The sequence below is a fragment of the Rhynchophorus ferrugineus genome, unplaced genomic scaffold (genome assembly GCF_030347505.1).
Source record: "Rhynchophorus ferrugineus isolate W39M unplaced genomic scaffold, kcgeb_rfMv2 rfM11, whole genome shotgun sequence".
NCBI classification, from domain to species: Eukaryota; Metazoa; Arthropoda; class Insecta; order Coleoptera; family Curculionidae; genus Rhynchophorus; species Rhynchophorus ferrugineus.
The window spans coordinates 4,725,799-4,739,427 of NW_027472590.1; the positions used below are offsets into that span (position 1 = coordinate 4,725,799).

At 31.7% G+C, this 13,629-nt stretch overlaps 1 protein-coding gene across 2 annotated transcripts in view; it reads right to left on the reverse strand.

Annotated features, from left to right (window-relative positions):
• Positions 1-13,629, reverse strand: part of LOC143204685 (uncharacterized) — a 333,208-nt gene that overhangs the window by 183,442 nt on the left and 136,137 nt on the right. Inside the window, exon 1 of one of the 2 annotated variants that reach the window (XM_076417399.1) lies at positions 2,020-2,158. The exons of the other annotated variant lie outside the window; for it this stretch is intronic. The gene's annotated coding sequence lies outside the window, so the exon portion shown is untranslated. Of the gene's footprint in view, positions 1-2,019; positions 2,159-13,629 lie in introns of those variants that run through there. 2 annotated transcript variants of the gene reach the window in all.

The window sequence follows — 13,629 nt, forward strand, 5'->3', positions numbered from 1 at the left end:
GTATTAAAAATAATTAAAATTTATAAAAAATCTAATATGAGTTTAATTACAATAATTATTACGAAAGCAAACTTTATACCAAAAAATTGTATTTTCTTTTCGTTTTTGTTCATAACTAAATGAATAAAATGAACTTGATATAGACCTGAATGATTAAAATGAACTTAATAAAATAAACTTTAGCACAAAAACGAAATTTTTTCGTAGAGTCGTGTTATATTTTAGTGTTTTATACGGTTTGTTCCGCAAGAGTCAAAATAAGCGAAATCAGTGAACAGTGTGATCTCTCAGATCTCGAAAGATCATAAGTTGTTAGTGCTCGGTAGGTGGCGAAAACACTTATCCACCGTAATAAATATAATATCATCGGCGAAGTGTGGACCAAACTCAAAGTTAACTTACGGATACCGACGAATATTAAAAATCATTGTGATCAGACAATGTAAAACTACCACAACAAAAGGGAAAGGAGACTCAGCTCAACTCAACATTCACCTAAAATGTTAAACTTAGTAAAACTCTTTCGATGGTAAAGTAAGGCGAGAGCACCACGGAGTTAACAATCATTCAGCAAGAGCCACGATTGCGAAACATGATATTCAGCTTGTCTCCTCATTCGTCTCCCTGGTGGGATTACTACGAATATATATCTCGATATTATCAGTGACGAGTTCTTATAGTAACTAACATATTGTTGTCAAACAGTGTTATATCAAAATATAAACTCAGAGTTGATGCGGCAACATTGCGACGTTTTGACGTCATAAATTGAGATGACACATGTACAAAATAACTTTGAATATACTATATATCATTAACCGTGAATATTTTCTTCAGTAGGATATCAGTATTAGGTCTTCAATTTATTGATTGTCATATACTTCTTAAGTTAAGACATTAGATACCATACTAAACTTTAACATTCCGCTCTTGTTTCCTTTGTTTCCGTTTTTCGTTAAGTTGTTTTGATATATCTGAATTTTTCCCTAGTTTCTTCTTTTATTGCCTCTACACATTTTCTTTCATAAACATAAATTTAATCACTACATTCACCTTAATGCATTTGCCATTATTGTAAAATAGTTAGTAATAATTCTCGCTTCATAAATACAAAAATTATATACACTCATCTTTAGTTACCTTTGGTCACTCTCTGTTGGACATTATCAGCATTACGTCATAACCCCACAACAGTAAAATATCTGACAATTTTTTTCTTTCTGCCTGATGAAGTTTATCCAAACTGAAGGTGTTATGCTCCTTTCTATAATGTATATTTTTTCAGGCCTGTTTCTAAACAATTTACATGAAACATAGATATGTAATTTATACATAACAATTGACAAAACACTGATCAGCTGAATATTTAATGGTATAAATTCTTGACTCTCTAATGCATTTTACTGTCATAAGGTGGCCTTATTATCTCCTTCCTGTTCAGTTCCTGACTCTGACTATTTAATGGCTTTGGTATTTTTAAGCAGGGCTGTTACAAATTTTAAATCAGAATAAAAAATGTATCAAAAAGCTCTAAAAAAGTGTCTCGGTTTCTAACCTCAAGCAGTCAGACTTCATTAAAGGCAGAAATTGAATTTGGCAGTATACTCAATGGTACTAATGATATACATTGGCTGTTTTATTATAAGGACCATACAAATAATCATATATAAATGTATAGCCATGTCCAAGAAGGGTTCGGAACCGCGACAATCTTGTCACTATTATCAATGTGCCAATCAGGCTCGCCCAAATGAGATCAACTAACATACAATCCTAGAGAATGATTATTAAAAGGGGAATAGTTCTGTCGCCCCAAGAACAGCGTCTTGGCATGCTGGAGCTAGATAGAGCGACATAACTACTCGAAGATAAAGAGTGATTCTTTATAATTAAATACCACAATAACCCGAGCAAAAACGAACCGTAAAACCTTCAAGAGATCCTAAATTTGAACAACGTTTACGTCGTCGACCGTAATTCACCGAACACTTATTAAGGACAAAGCGAAAAAACTCTTACCCCATACAAATTTCGTCCGAGCTTCAAAACAAAACGCTCGTCCAACGCCGACGGTCGCGACTCGGTCCCGCTGTTTGTTCACGCCGCTCCCGTAACGAAGAAAAAAACCCTTTGGAGAATTTTTACTGTCGTAAACTTTTACGAGAGCTCTCGCTCCTTCCACGGTGTAATTCCATTGCGGCTCGATCCTCTATCCTACGACGGCCTGTAAAAGACAAAACAACTCTTAATACAACGAAATAATATTATTTGAAACGGCGGTGGCGACGGGTGGGTCTCTTTAAGAATGTTCATTTATGCAAATCCGGTATTCGGAAGTTATTCTATTGTGAGCGGAGACGCCAAACGATTACGGGCGAACGTCCCGTAGAGAGAGCGAGATGGGGAACGGTAACGGTGAAGAAGACGACGGCTACGCGTTATCTGAGTCGTGCCGCTTTACTGATTTATATCCCGATATAAACCGAGTCGCTACAGATGAACGCCGCGACGCTATACGTAATGCAGGGTTGATGTTATCGTCGCTGACATGTTTCTTTTTGATATAAAACGCTTATTTTCATATATTGCCATCGTAAGCATAGTTATACAAGATGATGGAATCCTATCTTCAGAGCCTTACAATTTTCACGCCAAATTTTCGGTTTATATATGTAATATTTCCCTCATAATACATAAGTAACATATTTATTTCAAAGCAAGGAACTAGATTTTATATATTTTCATGTTTATAGGACAAATTCTGATGGCCAAATGACCTCAACAGTTCAATTATCTAGTTTACTCACGGCTCTTCTTGCTAACATTAAGAGATATATGTTTCTTTTTGCTATAAAATCCTTATTTTCATATATTGCCGTCGTAAGAATAGTTATACAAGATGATGGAATCCTATCTTCAGAGCTTTACAATTTTCACGCCAAATTTTCGGTTTATATATGTAATATTTCCCTCATAATACATAAGTAACATATTTAGTTCAAAGCAAGGAACTAGATTTTATATATTTTCATGCTTATAGAACAAATTCTGATGGCCAAATGACCTCAACAGTTCAATTATCTAGTTTACTCACGGCTCTTCTTGCTAACATTAAGAGATATATGTTTCTTTTTGCTATAAAATCCTTATTTTCATATATTGCCGTCGTAAGAATAGTTATACAAGATGATGGAATCCTATCTTCAGAGCTTTACAATTTTCACGCCAAATTTTCGGTTTATATATGTAATATTTCCCTCATAATACATAAGTAACATATTTAGTTCAAAGCAAGGAACTAGATTTTATATATTTTCATGCTTATAGAACAAATTCTGATGGCCAAATGACCCCAACAGTTCAATTATCTAGTTTACTCACGGCTCTTCTTGCTAACATTAAGAGATATATGTTTCTTTTTGCTATAAAATCCTTATTTTCATATATTGCCGTCGTAAGAATAGTTATACAAGATGATGGAATCCTATCTTCAGAGCCTTACAATTTTCACGCCAAATTTTCGGTTTATATATGTAATATTTCCCTCATAATACATAAGTAACATATTTATTTCAAAGCAAGGAACTAGATTTTATATATTTTCATGCTTATAGAACAAATTCTGATGGCCAAATGACCTCAACAGTTCAATTATCTAGTTTACTCACGGCTCTTCTTGCTAACATTAAGAGATATATGTTTCTTTTTGCTATAAAATCCTTATTTTCATATATTGCCGTCGTAAGAATAGTTATACAAGATGATGGAATCCTATCTTCAGAGCTTTACAATTTTCACGCCAAATTTTCGGTTTATATATGTAATATTTCCCTCATAATACATAAGTAACATATTTAGTTCAAAGCAAGGAACTAGATTTTATATATTTTCATGCTTATAGAACAAATTCTGATGGCCAAATGACCTCAACAGTTCAATTATCTAGTTTACTCACGGCTCTTCTTGCTAACATTAAGAGATATATGTTTCTTTTTGCTATAAAATCCTTATTTTCATATATTGCCGTCGTAAGAATAGTTATACAAGATGATGGAATCCTATCTTCAGAGCTTTAAAATTTTCACCCCAAATTTTCGGTTTATATACGTGATATTTCCCTCATAATACATAAATAACATATCTAGTTGCAAATTTAAGTTGAAAAAAATTTGGATATGTCTTTGAGAAAAGATTAAAAAAATTAGAAAATAAAACGACTTTTTTTTCTCTGTAATGTTGCATTATCAAGACATTTAAAAACCAAACTACACCGTTTTATATATACTACCAATCACCAAACTGAATAAGAAGTAGAAGTAATATGACTTATATAAATTTACCCTTAATATAGTATTTTTGTTCTTTTTCTCCTAGTTCTATAAGCTATTCAGTAAAATATCTCAGAATATAATTTTTAGAAAATATAAAAAGTTTAAGCATATTAAATGACTTTATTAACTCTGTTTCCATGAAACTTTTGCCTTATTTTTCTCGGAAATTTCTTACGTTATAAACGTTATAATTTCAACTCAAATAAATTACTGCATTAGCTAATATTATACAACAAAAAAATAAAGAATTCTCTCTAAACTCTCGCATCTTTTCCCTACATTTTGAGCATATTATGCAAAAATAGCTGAGTTAAAAATACTAGCAATTACTAACCCAATATACTTTTTTATTACAAAGTACGTAAAAAGAAATATTTTTATTTTTTCGTCTTATTTAGAGTTAAACAACGAATGTCTAACACATAGTTAACATATTTCTTCGTTAATTTGTCACATAGATATGCGTTTATTAGATATAATTCGGTATGTATTTCGCAAATTAAAATTACATTAGATTGTTTTAAGATAAGCTTACCGTTTTGTTTATGTGGCTTGTCTTGCTTCAATGTTCATAATTTCCTTCCAATCAATATTATGATTTAATTGATTTTGAGATCGTAATGCAGTCCTGCGCTGCCTAGAAAAATAAAGCTATTGGCAACTAATTGAAGAAATTGGTTTCGGCAGTTTTATAAAATCTACAGCAAACTGCACATGTAAAAATTTGGATCTATTAAAGTTTACTTATCATGTCTAGTATATTGGTTCTTAGTAGAGCATTTTGTTATTCGAATTCTTCTGATATAATAACATTTCTGCTATATATTAATACATCTGTTAATATTCACTAATTCTACTCTATTAATTCTTAATATTTACCTTCAACATGGTAAGACATCAAGATATATTTAGACAAATATTTATCATCCCCATATCATTTTTATCGCGAAAATTTGAAAAATATATCATGCTCCTTTTTATTTTTTTTGCCAATTAAGAATATGCTTCGAATAATTCAAATAACTCTTTTAGTTTTATTGATATCATGCACTCTCATGCATATTTTCCGGAAACTATAACAGATAGGAAAATAGGATTGTCACCTCAAGACTAACCACAATTTCCACAGTTTCATTAGTTTTTGACGACCTTCGATATATTGAAGATAAAGAGATACGCCTTTGTACTTTTACAATAAAGCTTGATATATTCGGAAAACAGTAAAAATAAAATTATACACGCTGCAGTTTAAAAAGGAATCCATTAGAAAACAAATATTTCATGAAATCGATGGAAAACTTAATATATTTTTGGGAAAATGCCTATAATACGATATGAGAATACTCGAGTGGCTTTGTTAATCGTATTCCATCGAAAGCCCCGCCGTAATTTATTCAGAAACGGTGAAGTTCTTAGCGCATCAATGAGGTTAATGCAGCCATACCCATTCACGTCGCACCGACTATCGATTTTGTCATTTTATCGAGCCCAGAACGTCGTCGAAGGAGTCGCTAATACCGACTCCGTTCCGTTGGTATCCCGACGATCACAGTTTTATAGCCAATGTATAGTGGATCTAAAATAGCAGTGAACCCACGTAATCAAGATATATAATATATTGCATAGCGCAGTTTGTAAGTTCGTTTTAATATCAAATAATTATATGCTTCTAATTTTATTCCAGTTAAATAGAGATACAATGCTGTCTAATGTAACCGAACGAACTTATAAAATTCGTCTAGTTTTCAAATATATGCATAATTTACCGAAATATTAGTGATATGCTGATAAATAGCCAGCCAGAAGCAGATTACATCTTTAATAAATAACTTCGAACAGGGACGAGGTAATGGAGCCTTCCTACCAGTAAAATGAATTAGAAATATAAGTATTAATACTACTAAGTATTAAGTTGCTCGAGTTTTTATCGCAAATATTTTTATTGTATTGCAGATTCACTGCATGTTAGTACCAAGATCTCGAAAAAAAACAATATAGTGGTGGAATCACCGAAAATATAGCGGCTACAACCTTTAATGTTATATCTATTCGAGATTAAATTTATGAAATGTTCAAAAATAGTCAGTAGTTTTTTGAATGTAAAGATAATTGAATACAATAACTTCAGAAATCTATAGAACATTCAGGGATATGCAGCTCTTTTTGGCGAAAGCAATTCAGCCTTTCATACAGTGTTTAGAATAACAAGATTTTGAGAAAGAGGTCTAACTGAACTTCCAGACATCCCAATATTCAGACAGAACAGGAAAAGATTAAAATCAACAAAAGTTGACGGATAATCGTAATGGTTAGAATAAAATTTGACTAGGTTTTGCTAATCAAAACCTTTCTTAATAACTCATTTCAGATATATTGTTTTTCGTGCCTGACATAGGATTGGTTTTATTCATTGAGCAGAGTTAGTCTAAGATGGTCTACCATGGAGAAATATTTTGGCGCTGGTTAAAAAATCAGTTGTCGAAAACTAATAGCAACCACCAGTTCTTGTTATGGATAATGCACCATACATTAGCACACTGGTGGAAAAGATCCCAACATGTAGATCAGCAAAATCTGTAATTAAGGAATGACTTGCATAATATAAATTATGTTTGCAAGGTACCATGTAAATATAAGTGATATTTTTAATTGAGTTTTATGTAATTTACTTTTATAGAGATAGTCCCGAAAAAAAGATACAAAGTAGATCAGATGGCCGAACAATAAGGCAACAGAATCTAACGTCTTCTTCCCCAACACTACATATTCAATAAATTGTAGGGGGATGTGGTAAAATTACTACAATAAATATGCAGGTCGAAAATGGTATAGAAGCAAGGACTGCTTGGTTATGTGGAAGAAATATTACTTAAAATAACACCCTTTGGTTGCCTTGCAAGTGGCAAGTGAAATAATTGTTAATTAGTGTAGAACTAGCTTATATTGGAAACCAGTAGCGTAGTTACTAACGTTAACAGTGGCCCAAAAAGTGAGAGTGACTGAATGAAACTTCTGGATATGTACCAAGACAGGGTGATGACAACAACAAAAGGTCAATATATAGTTAATATAAGATAACTGTAGAAAATCATATTGTAGAGTGTAACAGATTTATGTGCATAGATATATGTGTAATAGTTCCGAATATACATGAGCATTTGGTTAAAATGCTTGAGGAGGGAGTTAATAGAAACTATTTTGCATATATGGAAAGAGTTTTAGAGTGAACGCAGTGACTAAATCTAACTATATAAAAAAATTACACTGATAGTAATAGAGGAAACCAAGAATAAATACAGTGATTTTAAAATTACTTGTCAAGGAAATACAGCAACTAAGGAAACAAGAACTAAAAGCAAAAAAGGCAAATACGCTCTCAATGAAATTAAAATACATCACTTAGACGTACAATTGTTAAGTGGGTGGATTAACTCTCTAGGAGATATCATAGATGGTTTAGAAAAGAGTTCACTATACATATATTAAAACAACTCTAACCTACAAACTGTTGTGATTGTATAATTAATTGTAATTTAAGTCCTTGGATAATATATACAAGAGACTTACGAAAATATCAAAATAAATAATATTCTTGTTTAGTTATTTTATTTACATTGTAATATTGTGATATATCGAAGCCAGAATGAATTAAAGTCAATGTTAAATCAACATTGCGACGGCTTGACGTCATAAATTTAGATGAGGCCAGTTCGCTGTTTTATTTGATAGACTATATATTATCACACCTATCGGCGCCCGTCCTTATAAATAAATTTTCATTTTAAATGACTCCACTAGTTCCCGGATAACGGTTCCCCGAAGCCGTACCGTCACGACACACTCTCCAGACAGCCGAGTCATATCTGCTGGATGAGCTGGAGCAGGTGGCGGATTTCGCAACGACTAATCGAGCCCCCCAAATTGAATCGAGATTGGGCCAACAACGAGGCCGCACAATAAATAATTTATGAGACCCGCAGTCTTCCACATATCCGGCTAATCGCGTGAGATATAATAAAATAAAAGTAGTTTATAATGTATTTATGCAATGGCGAATTTTTTATTCATGAAATTCGAAGTTTTTCTTGTGGGGGATGACGAGAAACCGTGAATAAAAAGGAAGATTTCTGTAACTGCCAGTATTTTCTTAAAAGCATGTCTAGAACTATGTTATAAGATGTTTTACGTGACATCTTACAACATATCACATCCAACAACTTACATCATCTCATGAATATAACAACAATATTTTAGTAATTTAATGTGAATTACCTTAAACCAAATGTAGTTCAGATTGTTGAAATATCTTCATTACTCAATGTGATTTAAGTGATTTAAATAATAAATTAGCCTTGGTAACTATCGACTGAAAATAGTAATTACTATATGAGTTAAATGCACACTTCGGCTGTTTTTCAGTTCAGCGATAACAAACGGAGATGTACGAATACCTTCCAGTACTAAATTTGGAAGTTGAAATTGAGAAGATAATTGTTTGATTCTCTTTGCTGTACAGATCAGTTCATTTTAAATAATTTTAAATTGACAAGTGACGGTGAGAAAAAAGGAATAGAATAATAATTCCAAATATATTGAATCGTATTTCAACATTCGAATAGTAAAAACAACAAAATATAATTAAAGTTATTTATATATTTCTATTTCAACTATTCCAATATGCCCTTCCTATTTTTCTTTATCAAATATTTAATCATCGTATCTTTTTTAAATACAATAATAATGTTATTTATCGTTAATAAGGAATATGGTTTTATTATTAAGAATATTATTATTCGTTGAAACTTGAACCAAAGAAGTTCAAGTAGCGTTCAAAAGGCTTGAACAAACACTAAGAGACATGGAAATTTGAAACAATCAATCAGAAAACATTTCTCCAAAATTTCCTATAAAGTTCAATGAATATATATGCCTATGTCACTCAATGAAAACATGATTAAAATCGATCCAGTATTTTTGGTTCATTCATTACTGCCCTTGGCCTGCACGCATTAAATTTGGAGTAAAACAATTCCTCTTCCCCTATACTTACTATGAAGATTTCCTGCTATCTTTGGAATATCTAAATTCATACAATTTTTATTACATTACACATTTTTAAACGCAAATTTTAAATTTGTAATATCTCCGAAAATATTTGTTTAATTTACATGCTGTAAGGAACCATATTGATCTATATTAATTGCACACTGTATTTAAGATACTTAATTCGATAAGGATTAATGCGTTATTGCTTAAAATAGCTTCGTAAATAAGCCATTTTCTCACGTAAAAAGTAAACAATAAAAATGGTTAATGTGGGTTATCCCTAAAAGATAAACATATACCATCGCGGACTTTTTTGTAGACCTTTTTATGGTGTACAATACTGTAGTACATTAATTTGATCTAACTCGTAGGGTTAGGCAGCGTTTTTGCTAATTGCTAAATAAGCCTAAAAAAATAGGTTAATTTACGACATCACGTTAGAAACCTCTAAAATTAGCAATGTTGCCTTAGTATATTATGCATGTATTATAAATATAAACCTTCCTCTTGAATCACTCTATCTATTGAAAAAAACCGCATCAAAATCCGTTGCGTAGTTTTAAAGATTTAAGCGCACATAGGGATATAGGGACAGAAAATGCGACTTTGTTTTATACTATATATATATATATATATATATATATATATATATATATATATATATATATATATATATATTTGTCCATAAATTAATATCAGCTGGAATACAAGTAAAGTTGGGATTCGCCATTTTCAGAAAGTTAATTACATTCAAGGACGCACTGTCAAAGATATCCGCTTTCTATTGCAATTTGTCACTAATTAAATTTCTGGGATCATTTTCATCTTTATCATTGGTACAAAAGAGATTATTCCAATATTTTTAAATAGTTTCTTGGATAAGAACAGTCCAAGATATGTGCAAATTTAACTGATAGTACTTGTTTCAAAGCCTCAGATTTGTTTTCAGGATTATTTGATATAACAGGTGAAAGTAGAGCATTTCGGACGTCTAGTTTGGTGTTATTTTGTACTAGTCCATTAGACGGACTACTGAAGTTACATTCGGTAGCCAATACATGACAACAATTGACTCATTCTCTCTCCTCAGTTACTGTTTAGAAAAAGTGGGTGGTATTGGATGGTACCACGTCAAAGCGTTTACTTTCATTATCGACTATTTACGTTTTGTTATGTTATTTTCTGTACTTATTTGCACTGTAACTAACAATTATACCAACCGTTGTGAGGTAATGAAAATAATGCTGGTTGTCTGCACATGGATGGAAGTTCCCTATTAGTGTGCGGTCGAGGGTTCTCATAGAATATGATAAGGACTTACGGTTAGTATCTTTGATGGCAACCTTGAAACTCCCTGAGATGATGGTGCCAAAAACAGACAAGGACTGACGAGTCATATTTTCTTTCTAACCAGTAATAGTTTCTGCTTGTATTTATTGATAGTACCCAGATGTTATAAAGTGGCTAGGATATAACTTATGCTTATACGTGAAGGTTTCTCATAGAAACTGAAGTCGTTAAAACACAATATTATCTGATCAAGAAAACACGGAATATTGAGGTATTCCTCGAAGATTGATTGGTACATTTAGAATGTCCCAACCGTTATATTAATTTAGCCGACAGATCTTGACAATTTTCCACCCTTAATTTCCTATTTTTATGAATAAGAGTGACTCAGAAAACAGTAAACAACAAAAACAAATAATTTAGCGATGTCATTCTTTTTCCTGATTGCCACCCGTCATGTACGTGTCTCCTATGACGTTATTTTCGTTTCCGTATTGACTGACATACATTGGGTGAGAGAGAAAGAGAGAAGAGAAAAAAACAACAACCGATATCTGTGTTCGCGGTTATCGGAATCTAAAACTCATGTTTTGGAAACCACCAGAGAAAACAAGAGTGATTAATGGGCTATTTTCGTCTTGCTTGGGGACAAAATAAAAATAAGACCACAAATAATATATTGATTTATGTGGAACAGCGACCATATAAGGCAATAATTTTAAATTATGGTCTTTATACTAAAACTACATTCCGAGATAGTATTATTTATCTTGTTTTCTCTGTCTATACTAGGAGTTTAGACGCATGAAATTCGACGAAATTAATTTATTAGCACAAGGAAGATAACTAATTTCAATTGAGTTGACTAATTAAGTTGAGTAACCTATATAAGTAAGTCACCAAAAGAGTTGAAAGAGTAGAATATGCTCTAAACAAAATGTAATATCAACTAGAGTAAGATAATAGATGTTCTATATGCTAGAATAGTTTACTTAAATATGCATAATACTATCACAAATATAGTAAGTGCTTGCTTGTATTTCTGCGATATCTATTGGTCAAAATGTGAAGCATTAATATAAACAAATGTTAAATAAAGTAACCCAACTGTTAAATCCGATGGTTTTTATATATATCTACATAATATAATAGTTTTCGATTTTATGTTATGGAGATTTTAAGTGTAAACAGACGCAAATCATATAATTCTCAGCACTTTCAAAATTAATTTCTTTAATATCATAAATGTCATTATGCTTTTTAACTAATATACATACATGAAAAATGTTGTACCACTTTTAAAGGTTTCCTTAAGGCATTATCAAAATTTTATAGTTGAAAATATCAAAGAGTAGATAAAATTTTACACAAAATTACATAGAAACTGGGTTTATTTATTAAATACAATAGCTTAAACATTGTGATTACAGTAAGAGAAAATATTTTAATCTCATTATACAAAACGAACGCCCTACTGGACCACATGTAGTGCAACAAAGTGCACAAAACAAACTCTGTAATTATTTATATCAATTCTGTTTCCCTTCTTAGGTAGTGGATGGATCATGGCGAATTTACAATCATCAGGAACCTTCAATTTGCCAAATTTCTTTAAATATCTAGAAATTTCTCTGCAGTTTCCTTGTTTTAAATGTTTGGTAGAAATTAGAGTTGATTTTGATAAATACTTTTAAAAATTGTTAAACAAGCTAAAAATCTCTTAATTATTTTTGATGACCTCTTTACAACTGGTACCTAATCTTAAATGTTCAGTGAATTTATGTACTTAATTTTAAAGATTATTAAAAGTATGACATGATACTGAAGCACATTATTATTATTACTTGTCATCATCATATACCAAGTTTAATGAAACTCAATTGCAAGACTTATTTCAGGAAAACCTCGTTCAAACTCTATAACAAACTTTAAGAGAATTTAGCTGTTGATGTACCATTAATTTTCAGATGTTTACATTCCGGACTTACTGTGATTCGAGGAAAAAAAGTCATGGATTAATTGGGTAAATCCATGTATATCCGCATTAAGTGAAATATTCATGATCATAAAGTATCGCTGTGCATAAAATAAAATCAGTAAGGTATAATGTATTACGAGATAATAAAATCGAATAGTTAAGTTAAAAAATAAAACAGAAAGTAACAGACGAAAAATCTTGATTTTGCATTACAACGCTTGGCTACAAGCTATATGTCACACCCAACTTATTCACCAGACATAGAACCTTCAGATTACTACGTGTTCATGGCTTGAAAATGGGCAAAAAGTGATAAAATGAATTGTTGCCAAATTAACATCGTTATTTAGATACAGTGTTGACATATTTCCAAAAAGATGGGGAAAACTGCCAGGTAATTATGGAAAATATTTTTATGCTTTTTTAAAACGAATACATTATAGGAACACAAAATTCATTTTTCTCTTCCCCTCCTCTCAGCCAGTTTCTCCTGAGGGTCATTTCAGTACGAATGGAAATATCTTCTTTCCGAATAATATTTTTTTATGTTTATATCTGGCCCCCGAATATTCCCGAAAGGATATCGGTTCCTCCGTATCTTGGAAGCGTCAGGCCGGCAGATATTTCACGGAGTGAATATTGATTGAAAAACCTTTTAAAATATGGCGGGGTTTAAAGCACATTCATGTATTATCCCTTGCTATTCAAATATTTACTTGATTGTGCACCTCTGGATGGTGGCGCGATATGTATCGGGCAACCGAGAGAGGTCGTTTGTTGTCCTACATGACGTATTTTATTCGGTCGTTTTTCACGTCGAGCCAGTATTGTTTCATGTTATATTTAGCATTTCAATTCTTTTTTTTTTTCAATCAATAGTGATCTTTATATAGATGATATAAATCTAATAGCGGATAAGAACGTATCTTAATGCTATTTCATTTTTCATCAGAAGTCAGATCTTCAATCCGTGTGTCTGTATTG